At 46.5% G+C, this 25,809-nt stretch overlaps 1 pseudogene across 1 annotated transcript in view; it reads right to left on the bottom strand.

The window, feature by feature from the left end:
* Nucleotides 1-7,203: 7,203 nt before the first annotated feature.
* LOC311115663 (ventricular zone-expressed PH domain-containing protein-like) overlaps nt 7,204-25,809 on the bottom strand; it is a 32,398-nt pseudogene continuing 13,792 nt past the window's right edge. The window contains exons 2-6 of the transcript in view: nt 25,016-25,225; nt 12,891-13,101; nt 8,847-8,929; nt 7,888-8,068; nt 7,204-7,395 (exon numbers count right to left, since the gene is read on the bottom strand). The product of the transcript in view is annotated as a ventricular zone-expressed PH domain-containing protein-like (transcript). The remainder of the gene's footprint in view (nt 7,396-7,887; nt 8,069-8,846; nt 8,930-12,890; nt 13,102-25,015; nt 25,226-25,809) is intronic.

The following is a 25,809-nucleotide window of genomic DNA, read 5'->3' as shown; positions in this document are numbered from 1 at the left end:
CAGGGGAGATGGAGCGGACGAGAGAAGGTGTGTGAGTGTGTAGGTGGGGATACTCAGTCAGCATGAGTGTGTGGGGGGGTTGACAGAATGTGTGTGTGCTAGGGTGTGGGCCGGGGTTCAGCATTTCCCTTGTCAAAATACAGACCTCCTCTAGGAGACACTAATCACACCTTTAGCCCCCTCAGACTCCGGTGTGAAAAAGAATGTATGTGTGTGCAAGCACGTGTCTGTGTGTGTGTGTGTGTGTGTGTGTGTGTGTGTGTGTGTGTGTGTGTGTGTGTGTGTGTGTGCTGACTCCTTGAGTAACCACATCCTGTGCAGCTGAGCTGCCTCCCAGACAGACAGTGAGACTGCTTTACACGGTCTGCTTTACACAGTCTCTGTGTCCTGTTCTGTACTCTCTGTGTGTGTGTGTGTGTGTGTGTATGTGTGTCTGTGTGTCTGTGTGTCTGTGTGTGTGTGTGTGTGTGTGTGTGTGTCTGTGTGTCTGTGTGTCTGTGTGTCTGTGTGTCTGTGTGTGTGTACTGTACCCCATTATCATGATCACTGATCAGATAATGTGTGAGTTGACCAGGTCATGTTATCAATCATCATGATCACTGATCAGATAATGTGTGAGTTGACCAGGTCATTCTATCAATCATCATGATGTACTGTACTGATCAGATAATGTGTGAGTTGACCAGGTCATGTTATCAATCATCATGATCACTGATCAGATAATGTGTGAGTTGACCAGGTCATTCTATCAATCATCATGATCACTGATCAGATAATGTGTGAGTTGACCAGGTCATTCTATCAATCATCATGATCACTGATCAGATAATGTGTGAGTTGACCAGGTCATGTTATCAATCATCATGATGTACTGTACTGATCAGATAATGTGTGAGTTGACCAGGTCATGTTATCAATCATCATGATGTACTGTACTGATCAGATAATGTGTGAGTTGACCAGGTCATGTTATCAATCATCATGATGTACTGTACTGATCAGATAATGTGTGAGTTGACCAGGTCATGTTATCAATCATCATGATGTACTGTACTGATCAGATAATGTGTGAGTTGACCAGGTCATGTTATCAATCATCATGATGTACTGTACTGATCAGATAATGTGTGAGTTGACCAGGTCATGTTATCAGTCATCATGATCACTGATCAGATAATGTGTGAGTTGACCAGGTCATGTTATCAATCATCATGATCACTGATCAGATAATGTGTGAGTTGACCAGGTCATTCTATCAATCATCATGATGTACTGTACTGATCAGATAATGTGTGAGTTGACCAGGTCATGTTATCAGTCATCATGATCACTGATCAGATAATGTGTGAGTTGACCAGGTCATGTTATCAATCATCATGATCACTGATCAGATAATATGTGAGTTGACCAGGTCATGTTATCAATCATCATGATCACTGATCAGATAATGTGTGAGTTGACCAGGTCATTCTATCAATCATCATGATGTACTGTACTGATCAGATAATGTGTGAGTTGACCAGGTCATGTTATCAATCATCATGATCACTGATCAGATAATGTGTGAGTTGACCAGGTCATTCTATCAATCATCATGATCACTGATCAGATAATGTGTGAGTTGACCAGGTCATTCTATCAATCATCATGATCACTGATCAGATAATGTGTGAGTTGACCAGGTCATGTTATCAATCATCATGATGTACTGTACTGATCAGATAATGTGTGAGTTGACCAGGTCATGTTATCAATCATCATGATGTACTGTACTGATCAGATAATGTGTGAGTTGACCAGGTCATGTTATCAATCATCATGATGTACTGTACTGATCAGATAATGTGTGAGTTGACCAGGTCATGTTATCAATCATCATGATGTACTGTACTGATCAGATAATGTGTGAGTTGACCAGGTCATGTTATCAATCATCATGATGTACTGTACTGATCAGATAATGTGTGAGTTGACCAGGTCATGTTATCAATCATCATGATGTACTGTACTGATCAGATAATGTGTGAGTTGACCAGGTCATGTTATCAATCATCATGATGTACTGTACTGATCAGATAATGTGTGAGTTGACCAGGTCATGTTATCAATCATCATGATGTACTGTACTGATCAGACTTTTCACTAACCTTAAATAAAAACACATTACCGGTACTCATTCTTTCAGACATACAGGTAACTGCCAAAATAAAGGGGGAAAAAATGAGGGATACAAAGTATATTGAAAGCAGGTGCTCAGTCACCAGATCTCAAAACCAATTGAACACTTATGGGAGATTCTGAAGCAGCGCCTGAGACACCAGCATCAACAAAACACCAAATAATGGAATTTCTCATGGAAGAATGGTGTCGTATCCCTCCAATAGAGTTCCAGACACTTGTAGAATATATGCCAAGGCACACTGAAGCTGTTCTGGCAGCTCGTTGTGGCCCAGCGCACTATTAAGACACTTTGGGCTCTATTTTCGGCTGGCGTAATTGTCAAACGCACGCTTGCCATATCTGAGGTGTGTCCTTAAAAACGTGCGCCAAAGTGCCAATTTCAGTATGCGCTGGTGGGGTTATTTAAATCATTTCTATACAATATATATTATAATATAAGAATATAAATTACAGAAGACATGAGAAGTACATCAGAAAGTTTGTTAGTTATGTTGCTAGTCTAAAGCAGTACTATTTGCCAGTATAATGCAGTACTATTTGCCAGTCTAAAGCAGTACTATTTGCCAGTCTAAAGCAATACTATTTGCCAGTCTAAAGCAGTACTATTTGCCAGTCTAAAGCAGTACTATTTGCCCGTCTAAAGCGGTACTATTTGACAGTCTAAAGCAGTACTATTTGCCAGTTTAAAGCAGTACTATTTGCCAGTCTAAAGCAGTACTATTTGACAGTCTAAAGCAGTACTATTTGCCAGTCTAAAAGAGTACTATTTGCCAGTCTAAAGCAGTACTATTTGCCAGTCTAAAGCAGTACTATTTGCCAGTCTAAAGCGGTACTATTTGCCAGTCTAAAGCAGTATTATTTGCCAGTCTAATGCAGTACTATTTGCCAGTCTAAAGCAGTACTATTTGCCAGTCTAAAGCGGTACTATTTGCCAGTCTAAAGCGGTACTATTTGCCAGTCTAAAGCGGTACTATTTGCCAGTCTAAAGCGGTACTATTTGCCAGACTAAATCAGTACTATTTGCCAGTCTAAAGCAGTACTATTTGCCAGTCTAAAGCAGTAATATTTGCCAGTTTAAAGCAGTACTATTTGCCAGTCTAAAGCAGTACTATTTGACAGTCTAAAGCAGTACTATTTGCCAGTCTAAAACAGTACTATTTTCCAGTCTAAAGCAGTACTATTTGCCAGTCTAAAAGAGTACTATTTGCCCGTCTAAAGCGGTACTATTTGCCAGTCTAAAAGAGTACTATTTGCCAGTCTAAAGCAGTACTATTTGCCAGTCTAAAGCATTTGCCAGTCTAAAGCAGTACTATTTGCCAGTCTAAAGCAGTACTATTTGCCAGTCTAAAAGAGTACTATTTGCCCGTCTAAAGCGGTACTATTTGCCAGTCTAAAAGAGTACTATTTGCCAGTCTAAAGCAGTACTATTTGCCAGTCTAAAGCAGTACTATTTGCCAGTCTAAAGCAGTACTATTTGCCAGTCTAAAGCAGTACTATTTGCCAGTCTAAAAGAGTACTATTTGCCAGTCTAAAGCAGTACTATTTGCCAGTCTAAAGCAGTACTATTTGCCAGTCTAAAGCAGTACTATTTGCCAGTCTAAAGCAGTACTATTTGCCAGTCTAAAAGAGTACTATTTGCCAGTCTAAAGCTGTACTATTTGCCAGTCTAAAGCAGTACTATTTGCCAGTCTAAAGCAGTACTATTTGCCAGTCTAAAGCAGTACTATGTGCCAGTCTAAAGCTGTACTATTTGCCAGTCTAAAGCAGTACTATTTGCCAGTCTAAAGCAGTAATATTTGCCAGTTTAAAGCAGTACTATTTGCCAGTCTAAAGCAGTACTATTTGACAGTCTAAAGCAGTACTATTTGCCAGTCTAAAACAGTACTATTTTCCAGTCTAAAGCAGTACTATTTGCCAGTCTAAAAGAGTACTATTTGCCCGTCTAAAGCGGTACTATTTGCCAGTCTAAAAGAGTACTATTTGCCAGTCTAAAGCAGTACTATTTGCCAGTCTAAAGCAGTACTATTTGCCAGTCTAAAGCAGTACTATTTGCCAGTCTAAAGCAGTACTATTTGCCAGTCTAAAAGAGTACTATTTGCCAGTCTAAAGCAGTACTATTTGCCAGTCTAAAGCAGTACTATTTGCCAGTCTAAAGCAGTACTATTTGCCAGTCTAAAGCAGTACTATTTGACAGTCTAAAGCAGTACTATTTGCCAGTCTAAAGCAGTACTATTTGCCAGTCTAAAGCAGTACTATTTGCCAGTCTAAAGCAGTACTATTTGCCAGTCTAAAGCAGTACTATTTGCCAGTCTAAAGCTGTACTATTTGCCAGTCTAAAGCAGTACTATTTGCCAGTCTAAAGCAGTACTATTTGCCAGTCTAAAGCTGTACTATTTGCCAGTCTAAAGCAGTACTATTTGCCAGTCTAAAGCAGTACTATTTGCCAGTCTAAAGCGTACTATTTGCCAGTCTAAAGCAGTACTATTTGCCAGTCTAAAGCAGTACTATTTGCCAGTCTGCTCATTAATTAAGGGACACTCCCTTACTAATTGGGGGGAAAGAGTTTCTGCTCTAGTCCAGCTCTTTAAAAGTATTCTATATATTTCGGTATCGTACAGGATATAGTATCTAAACTGTTATTGTAGAGTTGTTTACTTTGCTAAGTGTTTATTTGCTTAGTGCTTTCTATTAGTACAAGTGTTTCCTGTCACCTGGTCTCTGCCAGGGTATATGGTAATGGAAGGGTAATGAGCTGGTAATAGCAGGGTAATGAGCTGGTAATGGCAGGATAATGAGTTGGTAATGGGTGGGTAATGAGCTGCTAATGGCAGGGTAATGAGCTGCTAATGGGAGGGTAATGAGCTCATAATGGCAGGGTAATGAGCTGGTAATGGGAGGGTAATGAGCTGGTAATGGGAGGGTAATGAGCTGGTAATGGCAGGGTAATGCGCTGATAATGGCAGTGTAATTTTACATTTACATTTACGTCATTTAGCAGACGCTCTTATCCAGAGCGACTTACAAATTGGTGCATTCACCTTATAGCCAGTGGGATAACCACTTTACAAATATATATATATATTTGGTAAGGGGGGGGGGGGGGGGGTAGAAGGATTACTTTATCCTATCCCAGGTGTTCCTTAAAGAGGTGGGGTTTCAAATGTCTCCGGAAGGTGGTGAGTGACTCCGCTGTCCTGGCGTCGTGAGGGAGCTTGTTCCACCATTGGGGTGCCAGAGCAGCGAACAGTTTTGACTGGGCTGAGCGGGAACTGTGCTTCAGCAGAGGTAGGGGAGCCAGCAGGCCAGAGGTGGATGAACGCAATGCCCTCGTTTGGGTGTAGGGACTGATCAGAGCCTGAAGGTACGGAGGTGCCGTTCCCCTCACAGCTTTTTATTTTTTTATTTCACCTTTATTTAACCAGGTAAGCCAGTTGAGAACAGGTTCTCATTTACAACTGCGACCTGGCCAAGATAAAGCAAAGTAGTGCAATAAAAACAACACAGAGTTACATATGGGGTAAAAAACATAAAGTCAGAAATACAACAGAAAATATATATACAGTGTGTGCAAATGTAGCAAGTTATGGAGGTAAGGCAATAAATAGGCTATAGTGCAGAATAATTACAATAGTATTAACACTGGAATGCTAGATGTGCAAGAGATTATGTGCAAATAGAGATACTGGGGTGCAAAAGAGCAAAATAAATAACAATATAGGGATGAGGTAGTTGGGTGGGCTAATTTCAGATGGGCTGTGTACAGGTGCAGTGATCGGTAAGGTGCTCTGACAACTGATGCTTAAAGTTATTGAGGGAGATAAGAGTCTCCAGCTTCAGAGATTTTTGCAATTCGTTCCAGTCCAGCTCCGTAGGCAAGCTGGTAATGGGAAGGTAATGAGCTGGTAATGGCAGGGTAATGAGCTGGTAATGGGAGGGTAATGGACTGGTAATAGCAGGGTAATGAGCTGGTAATGGCAGGGTAATGAGTTACATTTACATTTACATTTTAGTCATTTAGCAGACGCTCTTATCCAGAGCGACTTACAGGAGCAATTAGGGTTAAGTGCCTTGCTCAAGGGCACATTAACGTCATTTAGCAGACGCTCTTAGCCAGAGCGACTCGCAAATTGGTGCGTTCACCCTATAGCCAGTGGGATAACCACTTTACAATTTGGGGGGGGGGGGGGGAGGGTTAGAAGGAACACTTTATCCTATCCCAGGTATTCCTTAAAGAGGTGGGGTTTCAAATGTCTCCGGAAGGTGGTGAGTGACTCCGCTGTCCTGGCGTCGTGAGGGAGCTTGTTCCACCATTGGGGTGCCAGAGCAGCGAACAGTTTTGACTGGGCTGAGCGGGAGCTATGCTTCCGCAGAGGAAGGGGAGCCAGCAGGCCAGAGGTGGATGAACGCAATGCCCTCGTTTGGGTGTAGGGACTGATCAGAGCCTGAAGGTACAGAGGTGCCGTTCCCCTCACTGCTCCATAGGCAAGCACCATGGTCTTGTAGCGGATGCGAGCTTCAACTGGAAGCCAGTTGGTAATGGGAGGGTAATGAGCTGGTAATGGCAGAGTAATAGCAGGGTAATGAGCTGGTAATGGCAGGGTAATGAGCTGGTAATAGCAGGGTAATGAGCTGGTAATGGCAGGGTAATGAGCTGGTAATAGCAGGGTAATGAGCTGGTAATGGAAAGTAATGAGCTGGTAATAGCAGGGTAATGAGCTGGTAATAGCAGGGTAATGAACTGGTAATAGCAGGGTAATGAGCTGGTAATAGCAGGGTAATGAGCTGGTAATGGCAGGGTAATGAGCTGGTAATAGCAGGGTAATGAGCTGGTAATAGCAGGGTAATGAGCTGGTAATAGCAGGGTAATGAGCTGGTAATAGCAGGGTAATGAGCTGGTAATAGCAGGGTAATGAGCTGGTAATAGCAGGGTAATGAGCTGGTAATGGAAAGTAATGAGCTGGTAATAGCAGGGTAATGAGCTGGTAATAGCAGGGTAATGAGCTGGTAATAGCAGGGTACCTTCTATGAAACAGTGTTCTGGTTCTGTTTCTGGTTCTGTTTCTCACAGGGCATGGCCAGAGGGGTGGAGGGAGACAGGGAGTTCTCATTGGTTAGTTCCCTCTCAGTGGGAGAGGTGTCTAAGTCTTCTGTTTGCTGATTGGGTGGGGACTCTGAGAGGAATGCATTAGACGTTAGCTCCACCCCTTCTCCATCCTACAGTGCTGGTTGTAGCGCGAATGGAAGTAGGAAGAAGGTGCATTTTATGACTTATAAAAGTGTAGAATAAAACGTGTTGACAGTGCTGAGTAAGAACTTAAACCAATCAACTCACTCATAAAAACAGCAGCTCTTTGCTGTATTCGTTGACAGTCTCTCTCTAGTCATGGTTTTAAAAGTTTAGAAATCTCACAGTATAATCTTTGCTGTAGCTTTTTTTTTTACGGCTGCTACGAAGCTGCAGACAAATCTTGAGCAATCCGATTGGCCAGCGGTAGGCCTATAGTGCACTTCATTTGCTCTCCGGCTCCGCCGGCGGATTTGTACCTTCAGACAGATGAAATGTTCTAAATGGGAAGACTTGGCCTACCCGGCGCGCAGGGCAGCTGAATCAGGTGCACCTACCGGCAACAGCACGAGACAAAAACAATCAAAAATAGGAACGCAAGGCTTTATCGTTGGGTTTTTACAGAAATGTTTGGGATCAACTAGAAACGCCTTGGAGATTGATCCAGTCGATCGTCTGTTAGACCTCATCTCTCTGTGTCTCTCTCTAGCAGCTTGTCCCATGCTGTTTCTGGTGACCCCTCTCCCCCCTCCTCCCCCATCTTCTCCTCAAATGCCTGGATCTTCACCTGCAGTCGCTGCTCTGACCCCCCTACACGCCCCCCTGCACACCCACACACACTGGTCTCCGACCCCCCTGCTCCCCCACACACACTGGTCTCCGACCCCCCTGCTCCCCCACACACACTGGTCTCCGACCCTCCTGCTCCCCCACACACACTGGTCTCCGACCCCCCTGCTCCCCCACACACACTGGTCTCCGACCCCTCTGCTCCCCCACACACACTGGTCTCCGACCCCCCTGCTCCCCCACACACACTGGTCTCCGACCCCCCTGCTCCCCCACACACACTGGTCTCCGACCCCCCCTGCTCCCCCACACACACTGGTCTCCGACCCCCCTGCTCCCCCACACACACTGGTCTCCGACCCCCCTGCTCCCCCACACACACTGGTCTCCGACCCCCCTGCTCCCCCACACACACTGGTCTCCGACCCCCCTGCTCCCCCACACACACTGGTCTCCGACCCCCCTGCTCCCCCACACACACTGGTCTCCGACCCCCCTGCTCCCCCACACACACTGGTCTCCGACCCCCCTGCTCCCCCACACACACTGGCCTCCGACCCCCCTGCTCCCCCACACACACTGGTCTCCGACCCCCCTGCTCCCCCACACACACTGGCCTCCGACCCCCCTGCTCCCCCACACACACTGGTCTCCGACCCCCCTGCTCCCCCACACACACTGGTCTCCGACCCCCCTGCTCCCCCACACACACTGGCCTCAGACCCCCCTGCTCCCCCACACACACTGGCCTCCGACCCCCCTGCTCCCCCACACACACTGGTCTCCGACCCCCCTGCTCCCCCACACACACTGGTCTCCGACCCCCCTGCTCCCCCACACACACTGGCCTCTGAGATACAAGGGGAAGGAGGGCCTTCTGATTCCTCTTCAACCCTGAAACATGCAGAGAGGGGAATATATGTAAATTAACAAACTTGTCTTATCTGCGTCACACACACACACACACACACACACACACACACTAGACCGGATAGGACTGGTGCTGGGCTGGAATGCAGCAGAGACAGATCGGACCTGAGAGAACTGGGCAGACCACCACACCTCTGGACATATTTCAAAACCCTCTCTCTCTCACACACACACACACACACACAGACACAGAGAAGGCGAGAGAGAGAGAGAGAGAACAGGGTAGAGGCCACTCTCTCCAACCAAGTCAACCACTCCACTCGTCTGCTGACAGAACACTTTCAACTGCCGTTTTTTCCTCCCTCATCATCTCCTCTGTTCTATTGCTAATAAACCCTCCTGCATTTTCCTCCCTCGTCATCTCCTCTGTTCTATTGCTAATAAACCCTCCTGCATTTTCCTCCCTCATCATCTCCTCTGTTCTATTGCTAATAAACCCTCCTGTTTTTTCCTCCCTCATCATCTCCTCTGTTCTATTGCTAATAAACCCTCCTGCATTTTCCTCCCTCTTCATCTCCTCTGTTCTATTGCTAATATACCCTCCTGCATTTCTCCCAGCCTTAATTTTCCAGAGAGAGACCCCAAGCAAAGCCTCTGGAAGCCACTTGTACATAATGTTCCTGGACCAGGCAGTGTGTGGTGCCATTCCTAGAACCCAGCCAGCTGAATCACAGTCAACAGTAAGACAGACAAATGTGCCCCCTCCCACACGCACACACACACACACACACACACACACACACACACACACACACGCACACACACACACACGCACACACACTAGTGCTGAGCGATCGGTTCAATTATTTGAATTCCTTTTCGTTCAGTTTCTTTCTGAGCTCAACGCGCACATTGCACAGTTTCCGTAGAGACGACGTAGTAGGGAATTGTAGTTTCCAACAGGCCCCAATATTCTACGTAGTTCTGCACAGAAAACGACCAATAATTCATTGCACTTGTCCGGTCTGTGTGTTTCTTTTACGCCTCCTACTTTAAGTTAGTCTAGGGCAGACATGGAGATAGGGAGACATGATGGAGAGAGGGAGAGAAGGCATGATGGAGAGAGGGAGAGAGAAGGCATGATGGAGAGAGGGAGAGAGAAGGCATGATGGAGAGAGGGAGAGAGAAGGCATGATGGAGAGAGGGAGAGAGAAGGCATGATGGAGAGAGGGAGAGAGAAGGCATGATGGAGAGAGGGAGAGAGAAGGCATGATGGAGAGAGGGAGAGAGAAGGCATGATGGAGAGAGGAAGAGAGAAGGCATGATGGAGAGAGGGAGAGAGAAGGCATGATGGAGAGAGGGAGAGAGAAGGCATGATGGAGAGAGGGAGAGAGAAGGCATGATGGAGAGAGGGAGAGAGAAGGCATGATGGCGAGAGGGAGAGAGAAGGCATGATGGAGAGAGGGAGAGAGAAGGCATGATGGAGAGAGGGAGAGAGAAGGCATGATGGAGAGAGGGAGAGAGAAGGCATGATGGAGAGAGGGAGAGAGAAGGCATGATGGAGAGAGGGAGAGAGAAGGCATGATGGAGAGAGGGAGAGAAGGCATGATGGAGAGAGGAAGAGAGAAGGCATGATGGAGAGAGGGAGAGAGAAGGCATGATGGAGAGAGGGAGAGAAGGCATGATGGAGAGAGGAAGAGAGAAGGCATGATGGAGAGAGGAAGAGAGAAGGCATGATGGAGAGAGGGAGAGAGAAGGCATGATGGAGAGAGGGAGAGAAGGCATGATGGAGAGAGGGAGAGAGAGCAGCTGCTTCTACCTGGTATCTCTACCTGAAAATACATGATCTAACTGATTGATAGTTGGTATTCAGCAGTCATAAAAGTACGCCATATTTAATTTGAAGGACTGCTAAAATTGTGATTTAGTTAGACAGCATATGCAACAGCTCTATAGAGATGAGATGATGACTTGGAATTAAATAATAAAGTCATCAAATAAAACAAATGTAATATACACAACAAAGTAAAGGAATGTGTCACGAATACAGCCGAGGCTGCCCCTCCTCCTTGCTCGGGCAGGCTTCGGCGTTCGTCGTCACCGGAGTGCTAGCTGCCAGCGATCGATGTTTCTGTGTTACACTAGTCTTGTCTTTATTAATCACACCTGTTACCCATTATGCTTATTTGTGTCCCTATAATTACCTCTGTTTTCCCTCCTGAGTTTGTGCGTGATTGCTGTATTCTGTGTTGTTACACCATTCAACCCACATAAGTGCATTTCATGTTATTCTTTAAAAATCTCAACTTTAATCGAAAACCGTGATATTTTTTTATAATCGAACCGAAACCAAACTAACCTCAAAAAGCACTAACTGCACACACACACACACACACATAGACACACACACACACACGCACACATAGACACACACACACACACACACACACACACAGACGCACACACACACACACGCACACGCACTCATAGACACACACACACACACACACACATAGACACACACACACACACACACATAGACACACACACACACACACACACACACACACATAGACACACACACACACATAGACACACACACACACACACACACACACACACACACACACACACACACACACACACATAGACACACACACACACATAGACACACACCTAGACACACACACACACATACACACACACACACACACATAGACACACACACAAACACACACACACAAACACACACACACACACACATAGACACACACACACACACACACATAGACACACACACACACACACAGACACACACACACACATACACACACACACACACACACACACACACACCCACATAGACACACACATAGACACACACATAGACACACACATAGACACACACACATACACACACACATAGACACACACACACACACACACACACACATAGACACACACACACAGACACACACATAGACACACACATACACACCAAATCAGTAAAACACGTCCCTATTTTTAGGTAGTACATTTACGAGGCAGAGCTTTAACTGCAAAGAATAACGTAAGATTAGTGATTTGTTTTGGCATTGAAGGTTGGTGTGGTAAGGCTGGGCAGAGAAAGCAATAGGGCCGTTTTAAAGGGGTATTAACAGTGGTTACGCTGCTGTAGTAAAACTAAAACGGTTGCAATAAAACTAATGGTCCATATGGGTTCAGAATGAGATCGAACTATTCAGATTGGATGACAAGAGAAACTGGGGGAGGAGGAGGATGAGGAGGAGGAGGAGGATGAAGGAGTGATATTGAGGGACCTTACAATACAGCGGACTGTCTGCAGTAGCATTTCTGTACATACAGTTCATGTGGTGCATAGTGTTTTGAGTTCCTTAGATTGTGTAACTCCAAGCCCTGTGTTCATTTTTATCACCTCTATTTATTACATTCATGTTTTATTTATTTTTGCCAGGACACATTCCTAGAGTGCAAATATTCTTCTGAAGTCTGGACCACATGACCGTTTCACTGGACAATATTCCTACATTAAGGGTCGTCAGGCGTTTAAAATGGCGTGACTTGCACTAGCAGTAGCAATTACCGGTAGTCATATGTTTTCTAACCAGAAAACATGTTGTTCCAGGCTAAAAAAAAACTTGATTGTGGAACACATGCACTATTCTTGTTAGAACACCAATTAAATTGGTAGCTGTGAATAATTGAAGCTCATAAATGACAGAAAGCATGAAATCAATGTGTTAAGGATGCTAAAAGAAGTGTTGAAACGTTGCAGTACCACACGTTCCATTCGGTGGCCCATTTCCCTACGGACATGCTCCCATGGGGTCGGTTGAGTTTGTGTACAGTTTTTTGTGTGGCCTGTAAATCATTTTTGTTAAAGTAGTCTGGCAAAAGAAGTGTGTGTGTGTGTGTGTGTGTGTGTGTGTGTGTGTGTGTGTGTGTTCGTGCATGTGTACCCTACCTGCAGTTGATAGTAGTGTCTGTTTCCAGTCTTCTCCCCAGTAGTCTGGCTATAGATGTGAAGCTGTTGCTCATCCTGTAGATGTCTTTGGCACAACCTCCCAGTATGGAGGTGTATCTGTTAGTCAGGGCTCTGATCTCCAGCAGCAGAGTGTGGTGGCAACTGTGCTCCATACTGACATCAGGAACACCAGGAAGCTACGGGCCTGACACTGGGGCAGAGAGGGGGAGGGAGGGAGGGAGGGAGGGAGGGAGAGAGAGAGAGAGAGAGAGAGAGAGAGAGAGAGAGAGAGAGAGAGAGAGAGAGAGAGAGAGAGAGAGAGAGAGAGAGAGAGAGAGAGAGAGAGAGAGAGAGAGAGAGAGAGGAGAAGAGTTAGGAGGTGTGTACAGTATGTAAGGGTAGAAAATAAAATTACACACAAGGTGAAGTGAAACAAGAGAAGAGAGTGAATACTTGTGTAGAGAGGGAGATTGTTTACACAAGTGGTTGAGAAGCCTCCCCAGGAGACCACCACACCATCAAACGTTCTACCACACTATTAAAGACCAAGATAGAGGGAAATAAACAAGGTCTCTAAGAGAGACAAAGTCTAAGTGACACATGGAGAGTCTATAACCAGTAGAGAGCCGCCTAAGCCAAGACACACACACTCACACACAAGCACACACACGCACACGTACACACACACACACACACACACACACACACACACACACACACACACACACACACACACACACACACACACACACACACACACACACACACACACACACACACACACTAGACACAGTCAGATGATATATTTGCCATGTGGATAGGAAGACTACTGTCCCACCTTACTCCTTCTGTGACAACACAGCACACACACCAGTGACCACGTTTACATGAACACCAATATCCCGTTATTATTCGGGATACTCAAGTATTCTGTTTTTGAGTTGACGCATATAAAACATCATATCCCGTTTACAATAACCCGAACAAGCTTGTATCCCGGTTATGAGGGAAGCTCATCTGCGTTCTCGCCGTCCTCACCAGGGTCTTGACCTGACTGCAGTTCGGCGTCGTAAACCGACTTCAGTGTGCGAATGCTCACCTTCGATGGCCACTGGCACGCTGGAGAAGTGTGCTCTTCACAGATGAATCCCGGTTTCAACTGTACCGGGCAGATGGCAGGCAGCGTGTATGACGTCGTGTGGGCGATTAGTTTGCTGATGTCAACGTTGTGAACAGAGTGCCCCATGGTGGTGGTGGGGTTATGGTATGGGCAGGCAGGCAGGCATAAGCTACGGACAACGAACACAATTGCATTTTATTGATGGCAATTTGAATGCACAGAGATACCATGACAAGATCCTGAGGCCCATTGTCGTGCCATTCATCCACCGCCATCACCTCATGTTTCAGCATGATAATGCACGGCCCCGTGCCGCAAGGATCTGTACACAATTCCTGGAAGCTGAAAATGTCCCAGTTCTTCCATGGCCTGCATACTCACCAGACATGTCACCCATTGAGCATGTTTGGGATGCTCTGGATCGACGTCTACGACAGCGTGTTCCAGATCCCGCCAATCTCCAGCAACTTCACATCCTGTAATATACTGACTGAGTCCATTAAGAACCCACATAGCAAGCAGGGTCTTTACAGTCATCCTGTAATATACTGACTGAGTCCATTAAGAACCCACATAGCAAGCAGTGTCTTTACAGTCATCCTGTAATATACTGACTGAGTCCATTAAGAACCCACATAGCAAGCAGGGTCTTTACAGTCATCCTGTAATATACTGACTGAGTCCATTAAGAACCCACATAGCAAGCAGGGTCTTTACAGTCATCCTGTAATATACTGACTGGTACACAGTAGACAAGTGCTGCCCTGTTGGAAAAGGCCGGTTTAAGGGAACATTAAACCCAGGATAGCTGCTTGGTGGTGCAGAATGCTAGAAACCCAGGATAGCTGCTTGGTGGTGCAGAATGCTAGAAACCCAAGATAGCTGCTTGGTGGTGCAGAATGCTAGAAACCCAAGATAGCTGCTTGGTGGTGCAGAATGCTAGAAACCCAAGATAGCTGCTTGGTGGTGCAGAATGCTAGATACTAGTGAATGCAGATTTTCAGCAGCTATCGGAACAGCAGATGCAGCACCTAATGAATCAACTAGACTTGACCACACTACAGAAACCAGCTAAAACCTTCACTTGCCGGTGCCTGACCACACTACAGAAAACAGCTAAAACCTTCACCTGCTGGTATCTGAAACATTTCCACTACTACAGTGCTAGCCTTCATTAGGATATTACAGTACACAACATACCACATTTAACAGGCAGGTCATTCTATTTCAAACTCACTATTAAAATATCCTGTTAGTGTCGACACTAATTAGCAAACTCAGTGGAGCATGGCGCTGGCTGCTAACCATCTATTACAGTGTTTTAGAGTCTCATTCACACACCCCTCACACAGCCCTCCACACACACACACGCACACATAAATCAAGCGTTCTCTCCCTCCAGAGCGCGCAGTTCATTAATAACTCCACCTTTTATGGGGGTTTGGAACATGTTAGGTAAGAAGCAGCTAGGCTTAGGTTAGACCTACATATGGACAATTACAGAGAAAATCCTGAGCGATCCTGTGTACGATAGAATGGGGGGGATGAAGAAGAGGAGGGAAGGAGAGAAGGAGAGGAGAGAAGGAGAGAAGGAGAGGAGAGAAGGAGAGGAGAGGAGAGGAGAGGAGAGGAGAGGAGAGGAGAGGAGAGGAGAGGGAGAGGAGAGGAGAGGAGAGGAGAGGAGAGGAGAGGAGAGGAGAGGAGAGGAGAGGAGAGGAGAGGAGAGGAGAGAAGGAGAGGAAGTGAGGTGGTGGGCAGATAGATAGAAATAGGGGAGGTGTGTGAGAGAGTTTGTTGGAGAGAGGGAGGGAGAGAAGGAGGAGGCTGGAGAGTTTGTTGAGGGAGAGAGGGAGGGAAGGAGAGAGAGAGCAGGCTGGAGAGACTTTGTTGAGGGAGAGAGGGAGGGAAGGAGAGAGAGAGCAGGCTGGAGAAAGTTAGTTGAGGGAGAGAGGGAGGGAAGGAGAGAGAGAGCAGGCTGGAGAAAGTTAGTTGAGGGAGAGAGGGAGGCAAGGAGAGAGAGAGCAGGCTGGATAGTTTTTTTAGGTACAGAGGGAGGGAAGGAGAGAGAGAGCAGGCTGGATAGTTTTTTTAGGTACAGAGGGAGGGAAGGAGAGAGAGAGCAGGCTGGATAGTTTTTTTAGGGACAGAGGGAGGGAAGGAGAGAGAGAGCAGGCTGGATAGTTTTTTTAGGGACAGAGGGAGGGAAGGAGAGAGAGAGCAGGCTGGATAGTTTTTTTAGGGACAGAGGGAGGGAAGGAGAGAGAGAGCAGGCTGGATAGTCTTTTTAGGGACAGAGGGAGGGAAGGAGAGAGAGAGCAGGCTGGATAGTTTTTTTTAGGGACAGAGGGAGGGAAGGAGAGAGAGAGCAGGCTGGATAGTTTTTTTAGGGACAGAGGGACAGGTGTGAGTGGGGTTACAATAGTTGGCAAAAGGACAGGGAGTGAAGGGGTCGCAGTCTCTCAATAAGGACAGGGAGTGAAGGGGTCGCAGTCTCTCAATAAGGACAGGGTGTGAAGGGGTCGCAGTCTCTCAATAAGGACAGGGTGTGAAGGGGTCGCAGTCTCTCAATAAGTGGCCGTTTAAGCATGTTTAATGACAATTGAAGGAAATTAAATAAAAATATGTCATGATTTCATGTGTGTGTGAGCCATGGGGGTGTGAGGGCTCCCCTCTGACTCTCTCAAACACGCACACACACATACACACACACACATACACACCCATACACACACACACACACACACACACACACACACACCACTAAAATATGGCGGCTACCAAGAAATGATTCTGTTTTAGGTATTTTTATGCAATCATCCAAAAAACTGTCAACTGGCCCCCAAAGCACAGAGCCCTGTCTTTCCTCACTCTCTTACCAAGTGTAAAACAAACAGTGATTCTGGGAAATGCCTCCACTAAGGCCTACTGGTTGATGGTAGGGAAGTACCCTGTTCCCCAATCCTGTTAACACACACGCACACTCACATGCACGCACACCATTACATTTATCTTGCTGCTATTGCACAACATCCACTGGCTCCCCAGTCACCCAATCTCTGTCAATCTGCTTCACCTTTAAACAGCATAACCATCCCCATATCCCTGTAATCACCCCTATAAATGAGGCAATTACCCTCTGCCCCTGGCTAGAGGCTACATGCCAATGGTCACACACACACCCTCATAAACAAACGTAAAAAACATCCTGGCAGCCATTTTAGAGAGAAGTAGGAGATTCGGAGGGATGCCCAGTTTCCCTGAGATCCACTAGGGGAAGAGAGGAGAGTGGAATATTATATTCAGTGTCGGATTCAGCAGGCAGGCACACACACACACACACACACACACACATACACAAACACACACAAACACACACACACGTCTGGGCCTTTAGTGGGACCAGGTGTCTTGTTACAGTAAGAGAGTCACATGCGCTGAAGACAACAGTGAAATGCAATGCAAATAGTCCGGGAAGCCATGATTAGCTGTTTAGGAGTCTTATGGCTTGGGTGGTAGAAGCTGTTAAGAAGCCTTTTGGACCTAGACTTTGCGTTCCGGTACCGCTTGCCGTGCGGTAGCAGAGAGAACAGTCTATGACTAGGGTGGCTGGAGTCTTTGGCCATTTTTAGGGCCTTCCTCTGACACCGCCTGGTATAGAGGTCCTGGATGGCAGGAAGGTACACACTACCCTCTGTAGTGCCTTGCGGTCGGAGGTGAGCAGTTGCCATACCAGGCAGTGATGCAACTAGTCAGGATGCTCTCGATGGTGCAGCTATATCACTTTTTGAGGATCTGAGGAACCATGACAAATCTTTTCGGTGTCCTGAGGGGGAATAGGCTTTGTCGTGCCGTCTTCACGACTGTCTTGGTGTGTTTGGACCATGATAGTTTGTTGGTGATGTGGACACCAAGGAACTTGAAGCTCTCAACCTGCCCCACTACAGCCCTGTCGATGAGAATGGGGGCGTGCTCAGTCCTCTTTTTCCTGTAGTCCACAATCATCTCCTTTGTTTTGATCATGTTGAGGGAGAGGTTGTTATCCTGGCACCACACGGCCAGGTCTCTGACCTCCTCCCTATAGGCTGTCTCATCGTTGTCGGTGATCAGGCCTACCACTGTTGTGTCGTCAGCAAACTTAATGATGGTGTTGGAGTCGTGCTTGGCCATGCAGTCATGGGTGAACAGGGAGTACAGGAGGGGACTGAGCACGCACCCTTGAGGGTCCCCCGTGTTGAGGATCAGCGTGGCAGATGTGTTGTTACCTACCCTTACCACCTGGGGGCGGCCCGTCAGGAAGTCCAGGATCCAATTGCAGAGGGAGGTGTTTAGTCCCAGGGTCCTTAGCTTAGTGATGAGCTTTGAGGGCACTATGGTGTTGAACGCTGAGCTTTAGTCAATGAATAGCATTCTCATGTAGGTGTTCCTTTTGTCCAGGTGGGAAAGGGCAGTGTGGAGTGCAATAGAGATTGCATCATCTGTGGATCTGTTGGGGCGGTATGCAAATTGGAGTGGGTCTAAGGTTTCTGGGATAATGGTGTTGATGTGAGCCATGACCAGCCTTCCGAAGCACTTCATGGCTACAGACGTGAGTGCTACGGGTCGGTATTCATTTAGGCAGGTTACCTTAGTGTTTTTGGGCACAGGGACTACGGTGATCTGCTTGAAACATGTTGGTATTACAGACTCAGTCAGGAACAGGTTGAAAATGTCAGTGAAGACACCTGCCAGTTGGTCAGCGCATGCTCGGAGTACACGTCCTGGTAATCCATCTGGCCCTGCGGCCTTGTGAATGTTGACCTGTTTAAAGGTCTTACTCACATCGGCTACGGAGAGCGTGATCACACAGTCGTCTGGAACAGCTGATGCTCTCATGCATGCTTTAGTGTTGCTTGCCTCAAAGCGAGTATAGAAGTAATTTAGCTTGTCTGGTAGGCTCGTGTCACTGGGCAGCTCGCGGCTGTGCTTCCCTTTGTAGTCCGTAATAGTTTGCAAGCCATTCCACATCCGACAAGCGTCGGAGCCGGTGTAGTACGATTCAATCTTAGTCCTGTATTGACGCTTTGCCTGTTTGATGGTTCGTCGGAGGGCATAGCGGGATTTCTTAAAAGCGTCCGGGTTAGAGTCCCGCTCCTTGAAAGCGGCAGCTCTACCCTTTAGCTCTTTGCGGATATTGCCTGTAATCCATGGCTTCTGGTTGGGGTATGTACGTACGGTCACTGTGGGGACGATGTCATCGATGCACTTATTGATGAAGCCAGTGACTGATGTGGTGTACTCCTCAATGCCCTCGGAAGAATCCCGGAACATATTCCAGTCTGTGCTAGCAAAACAGTCCTGTAGCTTAGCATCTGCGTCATCTGACCACTTCTGTATTGAGCGAGTCACTGGTACCTCCTGCTTTAGTTTTTGCTTGTAAGCAGGACTGAGGAGGATAGAGTTATGGTCAGATTTGCCAAATGGAGGGCGAGGGAGAGCTTTGTATGTGTCTCTGTGTGTGGAGTGAAGGTGGTCTAGAGTTTCTTTCCTCTGGTTGCACATTTAACATGCTGGTAGAAATTAGGTAGAACGGATTTAAGTTTCCCTGCATTAAAGTCCCCGGCCACTAGGAGCGCCGCTTCTGGATGAGTGTTTTCTTGTTTGTTTATGGCCTTATACAGCTCGTTGAGTGCGGTCTTAGTGCCAGCATCGGTTTGTGGTGGTAAATAGACAGCTACAAAAAATATAGATGAAAACTCTCTTGGTAAATAGTGTGGTCTACAGCTTATCATGAGGTACTCTACCTCAGGCGAGCAAAACCTAGAGACTTCCTTAATATTAGATTTTGTGCACCAGCTGTTATTTACAAATATACACAGACCACCACCCTTTGTCTTACCGGAGGCAGCTGTTCGATCTTGCCGATTCACCGAAAACCCCGCCAGCTGTATGTTATCCCTGTCGTCGTTCAGCCACGACTCGGTGAAACATAAGATATTACAGTTTTTAACGTCCCGTTGGTAGTATATTCTTGATCGGAGCTCATCCATTTTATTATCAATCAATCAAATGTATTTATAAAGCCCTTTTTACATCAGCAGATGTCACAAAGTGCTATACAGAAACTCAGCCTAAAACCCAAACAGCAAGCAACGCAGATGTAGAAGCACCGTCCAATGATCGTACGTTGGCTAATAGGACTGATGGTAGAGGCAGATTACCCACTCGCCGTCAGATCCTTACAAGGCACCCCGACCTACGTCCCCGATATCTCATTTTGTGCCAGATCTCATCTGCAGAGGGAGCTGAGGAATCAGTGTGCTGGTCCAATCAGGAGGCAGAACAAAGAAAATACAACAAAGGAGGAAGTAAAACAGGTTGTTTTATTTAAACCCTCTCTGGCTCCTAACTGGAGCATTACACGTTTCTTCTGCCCAGAAACATTCAACATAAAAACAAACACACACACACACACACATGCGCACATACACTCTGGACACACACACATGCTACTGCTGGAGCGGATCGGTTTGGAGTATTGTCAGAACAATAACAGTGATTGGAGCTGATGGGCCAAATCGTTCTGCCTCTCCTGGGAAGTGTGTATTTGCGTGTGTGTAAGTGTGTGGGTGTGTGTCCCGGAAAGAGCAGAATCCTGCTGCGAATCAGCATTTATCCTGTCAAACCCCACACTGGGGCTTTGCCTTTTAGGGAAACATGACAATGAATAATCAAACACACCAGCTAGTTTGTTGAGGTAGAGAGGGAGGGAAGGAGAGAGGAGGCTGGATAGAGTTTGTTGAGGGAGAGAGGGGAGGAAGGAGAGAGGAGGCTGGAGAGATTAGGGTTACAGGCGGTGACACCAGGACAGGGTGTGAGGGGTAGCTAACTAGCTGTAGTTCTTCCCCTCTCAAGTGTCTTTTAAAGCCAGAGAGGAGAGAGTCACTGCAAAAGGATGCAGAGGGCTACAACATACCTCACTCCTCTTCACAAGGGGTTGGGAGTCATATAATATGTACTGTCTCTGTCTCTCTCTCTGTCTCTCTCTCTCTCTCCTCTTCACAAGGTGTTGGGAGTCATATAATCACTAGGTACCGTGTGTCTCTCTCCATCAATCACTCAGGTTTTATCATTGAGAGGAATGGACTGGATGACCTCAGCAGAAACATCCAGAACAAATAGGTTTCAACATGTGTAACACCCACCTCCACCTGGGGGAGGCCATTTTGTACCAGAACGCTCACCAGACGTGGTAGAGAGGTGTGACTCAGTATTAACCAGTGGTTAAATTGAGCCGGAGCTACCCAGAGCCGGTATCCTGTTCCAGCACCTTAAAGGTCCCCAAAAAATGTAGGATAAAAGTATGATCAACCAATATTAGTGTTAGGGTTTTGGCTAGGGTTAGGATTGAGCCGGGGTGTGAACATGAAGCTAGGGTTGGGGTTATGGTTATGGCTAGGGTTAGGATTGAGCCGGGGTGTGGACATGAAGCTAGGGTTGAGGTTATGGTTATGGCTAGGGTTAGGATTGAGCCGGGGTATGGACATGAAGCTAGGGTTGGGGTTATGGTTATGGCTAGGGTTAGGATTGAGCCGGGGTATGGACATGAAGCTAGGGTTGGGGTCACAGGAGGCTACTGAGGAGAGAACGGCTCATAATAATGGCCAAAACAGAGCAAGTGGAATGGCATCAAACAACTGAAAACCATGGCTTGCGAAAATGTTCACCCCCCTTGGCATTTTTCCTATTTTGTTGCCTTACAACCTGGAATTAAAATGGATTTTGGGGGGATTTGTATCATTTGATTTACACAACATGCCTACCACTTTGAAGATGCAAAATATTTTATATTGTGAAAGAAACAAGAAATAAGACAAATAAACAGAAAACTTGAGCGTGCATAACTATTCACCCCCCAAGACCTACAGGAAACGTATGATCTCTGTAATTGCAAACAAAGGTTTCTGTACCAAATATTAAGTTCTGCTTTTCTGATGTATCAAATACTTATGTCATGCAATAAAATGCAAATTAATTACTTATAAATCATACAATTTATAAGTATCATCCAAAGAATGGCCGGCAGGGATGTAGCTCAGTTGATAGTTCGATTCCCACGGGGGGCCAGTATAAAAAATAAAATAAAACATAAAAATAAAAATAAGAAAAATAAAAAATATATGTATTCACTAACTGTAAGTCGCTCTGGATAAGAGCGTCTGCTAAAATGACTAAAATGTAAAAATGTAAATACAATGTGATTTTCTGGATTTTGTTTTAGATTCCGACTCTCACAGTTGAAGTGTACCTATGATAAAAATGACAGACCTCTACATGCTTTGTAAGTAGGAAAACCTGCAAAATCGGCAGTGTATCAAATACTTGTTCTCCCCACTGTATTTTTTTTAGATTTTTTTTTAAACAAGTAATTTTTTTCCATTTCACTTCACCAATTTGGACTATTTTGTGTATGACCATTACATGAAATCCAAATAAAAATCAATTTAAATTACAGGTTGTAATGCAACAAAAAAGGAAAAACACCAAGGGGGATGAATACTTTTGCAAGGCACTGTATTTGATACCATTCCACTTATTCCGCTCCAGTCATAACTATGAGCCCATTCTCCACCAACCTTCTGTGGTTAGGGTTATGGCTAGGGTTACGGTTGAGTTGGGGTGTGCATGTGGACATGGGACAAGAGGAAAGTGTGGAGAGACATGGCAGATGACCGTGAGCATGGCTCAACCCTAGTTGAACCGCTGGTTCTAACCTCTTTGGGGTGACAATAGGACAGTCTGGGACATCCCTGTCCTCTCGGTGTTCCTTCAGAAGGCCTCATTCACTAATCATCTCCTTAGACTATCATGTCCATTAACAGTCTCTGCAGAAATCTTCCAGGCCTTGACCCTAGAAGAAAATGTTCACCTGAACAAACACTTCCACTGAATGAGACCACATGCAGGGCTGAAAAAGCATGCAGTGCCTACACACACAGGCATACAGAGGGCTTCGCGTGTTACCTACGCGTGTTAGCTTTGGCCCACGCATGTGAGATGACGTGATGCCAGAACATACTGTGATTAAGAAGCTAAATAAACTGCTGTGACAGATTTGATGCTGTGGTTCCAAGCATAACTATACAGGCCTGTATACGGGTCTATGGGCCTGTTAACTGGGCTGCAGCTATGGGCCTGTTAACTGGGCTGCAGCTATGGGCCTGTTAACTGAGTGTTTATTGTCAGTGTCACCCTAAGCCTTATATGAGGAAGATTAGGTTAATATGAAAGCTCAGGCTAATGATAATTGGGAATGAGCAATGTAAGGATCGGTTTCACTGTGTCCCTGTGTTTTGATTGATTCTTTCTGGCAGGTGACCGACAGCGGTTCATGATAAGTGTGTGTGTGTGTGTGTGGACAGACCTAGCCAGGCTGACTAAATGATTCTGGCACAGTGAGTTCCGGCGTCTGTGTCAACACCGCCGCACTGCCCAGCACTGATGGAGAGATAAAAGTTGACAATGACAGGGGAAAGGGGTTATGAGAGAGAAGAGGGGAGAGAGAGAAGATAAAGGGAATGAAAGAGAAAGAGAAAGAGAAAGAGAAAGAGAAAGAGAAAGAGAAAGAGAAAGAGAAAGAGAAAGAGAAAGCGAAAGGGTACTGAGAGAAGAGGGAGAAGAGGAGGAAAGGGTGATAAAGGAGAGAGACATGAGAGAGAGAATGTCTCAGATCTTCCTCTCCACCCTCTCAAGGCTGCAAGTCTCAGGCTCTGCACACTCTTGGATTGCATCCTACCTGGCAGGCCACTCCTACCAGGTGATGTGGAGAGGATCTGTGTCTGCACCACGTACTCTCACTACTGGTGTCCCCCAGGGCTCGGTTCTAGGCCCTCTCCTCTTCTCTCTATACACCAAGTCACTCTGCTCCGTCATATCCTCACATGGTCTCTCCTATCATTGCTATGCGGATGACACTCAACTACTTTTCTCCTTCCCCCTTCTGACACCCAGGTGGCGACACGCATCTCTGCGTGCCTGACAGATATCTCAACTTGGATGTCGGCCCACCACCTCAAGCTCAACCTCGACAAGAAGGAACTGCTCTTCCTCCCGGGGAAGGCCTGCCCGCTCAAAGACCTCTCCATTACGGTTGACAACTCCAGAGTGTCGCCCTCCCAGAGTGCAAAGAACCTTGGTGTGACCCTGGACAACACCCTGTCGTTCTCTGTAAACATCAAAGCAGTGACTAGCTCCTGCAGGTTCATGCTCTACAACATCCGTAGAGTACGACCCTACCTCACACAGGAATGGCGTAGGTCCTAATCCAGGCACTTGTCATCTCCTGTCTGGACTACTGCAACTCGCTGTTGACTTGGCTCCCCGCTTGTGCCATCAAACCCCTGCGAGTTATCCAGAACGCTGCAGCCTGCCTGGTTTTCACCATTCCCAAGTTTTCCCATGTCACCCCACTCCTCCGCACACTCCACTAGCTTCTAGTCGAAACTCACATCCACTACAAGAACATGGTGCTTACCTATGGAACAGCAAGAGGAACTGCCCCTCTCTACCTTCAGGCTATGCTCAAACCCTACACCCCAACCCGAGCACTCCGTTCTGCCACCTCTGCTCTCTTGACCCTCCCACCCCTTCGGGAGGGCAGCTCCAGCTCAGCCCAATCTAATCTCTTCTCTGCCCTGGCATCCCAATGGTGGAACCAGCTTCCCCCTGAAGCTAGGACAGCAGAGTCCCTGCCCATCTTCCGAAAGCACCTGAAACCCTACCTCTTCAAAGAGCATCTTAAATAATCCCCCTCCTCACCTCCACCCCCCGTCCAAAAAGCTTGGACTTTGCTGATAACTACTTTATTGAAAAAAAGGTGTACTTGTGATATGTGATTGTCCCACCTAGCTATCTTAAGATGCATGCACTAACTGTAAGTCTCTCTGGATAAGAGCTAAATGACTTAAATGTCAAATGGAAATGAATGTGAGAAAAGAAAGAGTATAAGAAAGTGTTAACGTCTCCTCACCTCACTGGTCAAGCCCACAGCTCTGTGTATTTTGACCACGTGTCCCAGCAGGACTGGGTACTGTTGACCCACAACCCTCAGCGCTGGCAGGAAGGGGGCCAGGGAGGCGGGGCTAACCTGTGACACGTCCACCAGTGCGCCCAGTAGGGTCTCGTTCAGAGAGGCATCGCCTAGGTAACCAACCAGGGAGGGCACCAGGGGGTTCAGCACCTGGAGGGGGGAGAGAGGAGGGAGATAAAGGGGGAGGTGGGGGAGAGAGGGGGAGAAAGGGGGAGAAAGGAGAGGTGGAGGATAAAACCAGAGACCAGCCTTGGGTTGAAAGATGGAAAAGAGGCTAAAAGGCAGCATGAGAGTATTTAGTATTTTATTAGGATCCCCATTAGCTACAGCCAAAACATGACATAATACAGAACATTAACAGACAGGTACAGAACTACCTACATTTTAAATGAGAATTCACACTTTCATATTCTTATGTGTTAGCAATCCATGCAACATGTACTCATAATAACAGAGTATTACTAGCTACAGTAGTTTATACTCTAATACTAGCTAGTTTACTCTATTACTCCTGAGTGGCGCAGTGGTCTAAGGCACTGCATCACAGTGCTAACTGTGCCACTAGAGATCCTGGTTCGAATCCAGGCTCTGTCGCAGCCGGCCGCGACCGGGAGACTCATGGGCGGCGCACAATTGGCCCAGGGTAGGGGAGGGAATGGCCGGCAGGGATGTAGCTCAGTTGATAGAGCATGGCGTTTGCAACGCCAGGGTTGTGGGTTCGATTCCCACGGGGG

This window comes from Coregonus lavaretus (genome assembly GCF_964263955.1).
Source record: "Coregonus lavaretus genome assembly, contig: HAP1_SCAFFOLD_2873, whole genome shotgun sequence".
In the NCBI taxonomy this organism is placed as follows: Eukaryota; Metazoa; Chordata; class Actinopteri; order Salmoniformes; family Salmonidae; genus Coregonus; species Coregonus lavaretus.
The sequence above is the reverse complement of the archived record's forward strand: the minus strand, read 5'-3'. Positions and strand labels throughout refer to the sequence as shown.